This window comes from Phyllobates terribilis, unplaced genomic scaffold (assembly GCF_046119375.1).
Source record: "Phyllobates terribilis strain yellow unplaced genomic scaffold, ASM4611937v1 Scaffold_329__1_contigs__length_2103183, whole genome shotgun sequence".
NCBI classification, from domain to species: domain Eukaryota; kingdom Metazoa; phylum Chordata; class Amphibia; order Anura; family Dendrobatidae; genus Phyllobates; species Phyllobates terribilis.
Genome location: NW_027363089.1, coordinates 1,821,151 through 1,824,345, shown reverse-complemented (window position 1 = coordinate 1,824,345; position 3,195 = coordinate 1,821,151).

The following is a 3,195-nucleotide window of genomic DNA, read 5'->3' as shown; positions in this document are numbered from 1 at the left end:
CGTGTATCTTTATCCACTGAGCCACCGTGTATCTTTATCCACTGAGCCACCGTGTATCTTTATCCACTGAGCCACCGTGTATCTTTATCCACTGAGTCACCGTGTATCTTTATCCACTGAGCCACCGTGTATCTTTATCCACTGAGCCACCGTGTATCTTTATCCACTGAGCCACCGTGTATCTTTATCCACTGAGCCACCGTGTATCTTTATCCACTGAGCCACCGTGTATCTTTATCCACTTTTAACGTCACCCGTCGTTCTTAGACCTGTGTAGCTTTCCAAGCCCAATTTCTAAAAGTTGCAAGAGTGCTGTAAAATAGGAAGCTGCACATTTTTGCGCAAAAATGATGCGTCATAAAATAGTTTCGTGTTTTTTTAACACCAAAAATTGATGTAAATTCCTCGCTACATTGCCCCTTTTCCAGCCAAATTTAGTAGAAAAAAAAAAAAAGACAAGGTACAGACAGCGAAGTTAAATTTGCCTACAGGAATGATTTTGATCTGGAGCGCATTGTACCCGGATACAGTCACTAGCGGGAATGTCAACCATCTTCTCAATTTGTTTCTCCACCCTCTCCGGATCGGCATTCTTCAAGTCTATCTAAAAGCAAAAGTATAAATACTAATTATTTATCAAAGCTGGACAAAATCTAGAAACCATATAATAAAACTGGCATAAAATATAGTGCTGAACAAGAGTTTAGGGAGAGATGTACAACTGGCACTGGCCTTTAGAAGGGATTGTGTAATCGCACAAAACTAGCAAAAATGTAAAGTGCCTGTAAAACAAGGAACGTGCAATTTACCTCTTAGTAAAAATCCTATTCTTTCTCAAGAACGGGAGGAATTTTAATTTCATAATTTTTTTAATCAAATCATTTTTATTGAAAAACTCCAAATACAAATTTTCCATCTTTCAAATAACATACATGACATAGTAATTCCATAGTATAAAACATGAACAAAGTATCTGAACTTCAATTCCCTAACCCACCCTAAACCCAAATCCCAACACTCCAGAGAGAACCATTTTCAGAGCAGTTCTAGAATAACGGACTACAGCATTCGTAGAAGGGGGAAGAGGATAAAAAAGTGACTAACAAAGGGATAGCAGCGTTATAATTTTATCATTTACTGCTTGATGCCTGAGCCGGGAAGTGCACGCTTGAAAACTGTTGCAGGCTGCTGTAATCACAGGACACAAGCAAACAGCATGGCATTTCCTATCAGCAGGGAGGAAGTAAAGGGAACAGTAATGAAAGTCTCCTCCTACTCCGCTCCATAATGAAATGAACAGTGTGCATCCTACAAATGCGATGCATACAGCAAACAATTCATTTTCCATAAACAGATTTTGAGTTGACCACTGGATATATACATGTGTATAACTAATTACCAGAACTGGAAATCGAAAAAAAAGACGAGCAAGTTTGGGGTGAATCCTGCCTTCATTACTGCACAGCCGCTCATAGAGGGATCGGTACTAGGAACAGCAGGAGTGCCGGCGATGTTCACAGATTTACCTGCTGCGGGACTGAAGGAGTCTGATAGTGTTCGGCTCTAAGCTTTTTACCTTGTTTACGACAGGAATAATTGAAAGCTGTGCTTCAAAGGCGAGGAAGAAGTTGGTCACCGTCTGCGCTTGAATACCCTTAAGGGGGGAAAAAAATATATATACATATATACAAATACTGAAACATCTAAATGCATTAGAACATCAAACCTGGTGAAGCGGTAAATGACTTGTCCTCCAGGGATACAGGCTACTGTCATTCAGTAATTATTTCATAGGAATTTTACATTTTATGTGATCACCACGCTAGAATGTAAATGATGAAAACACAACACAACTCCTCACCATATGAAGATATTTTGTGTTTTATAGAACAGCATTTCTGTGGAATAACACGACTGATTTACTGTGTATGTGTAGCACCCTGAGGACTCGGCTGCTACAGGGGTATTGCACCTCAACCCAGAGGTGTGGTATTCCACTCTCGGGTAAGGATGGAGTATGGAACTGAGCTAGTAGGCTGCATGCACTACATACATCCCATTTCCGGGGGACAGAACAACGGTACTCCCACCAGATATATGTGCAGGTACGACAGCGTCTGTCCCTGGCTGGAGTGGGAGGGGGGGTGGAACATCCCAGTAGTGTAAGGGCAGATAGGGGGAGCAGCCTGGGTAAAGCTAGGAGCTCATTGGGTGCTGGTCACCTGAGCTCACACATAGAGGGAGTATATAAGGTGGGCACCATCTTAGATCAGGGTCAGTCGTCAGTCAGCCAGTCAGTCGTCAGTCAGACAGTCTGTCTGAGAGCCTGAGAAGCAGAGCAGAGGAGAAGGAAGAGAGACCCAGAGGCGCAGAGGGGACCCCAAGATCCCAGAATAAGGACAAAAGGGTGAAGGGTCGGCAAGAGGGTACCGGATCCCAAGCTGGCGGAGGCTACAGCACACCTTAGCCAGGAACCGGAGGTCGTGGGCAGGATCTGCCACGACCCTCACCAAATCCACTAGAAAGGCATACCAAGCATAGGGTCAGGGAGCCCAGAGGAGGCTTGACCACCAAGAGACCCGAGGGAGCCGGCCAAAAGTGGATCCCTGGTGGGAACGGCCAGAAGAAGGGAGAGTCAGAAAGGAGCTCAGGACCATACTCAAGAATTGCCCGGGAGTTGACCGAGTCCAGGACCTGGTGGACGCAGCACGGCTTGGGTGGTCACTGCTGTACACAGTGACCCGAGCAACACCAGTAAGTAAAACCCTGAACTGCATTTCATGCCTCTGAGTCTCCTTGCTGCACCTTCACAACCACCATCCTCCACGTCTGACCCCCTGAGGCTATACCCCTCCCGTTGGGGGTTATACTACCACAGCTGCACACACACCACCAGCCTCAGCGGACCATCCTGCAGCGGCGGCCGTATTGACCGCAAATCAACGGGTGGCGTAGTCGACACTAAGAACATCTGCAAGGACTGCCGCACACTGAGTTTGACACCCTGGGCACGGACCGGGTCACAGCCACTCGGAGACTACAACCCCCATCTGATCCGGCTCCGGGTATCCCCCAAACAACACTGGCCCAGGGGGCGCGTCATATGCACCATAGCCTTCATTTGATGTCACTTACTGTCACCTGTCACCTTGCCCCAACTCTGCAATCCCCAATATCAGTCCATGACCTCAATGG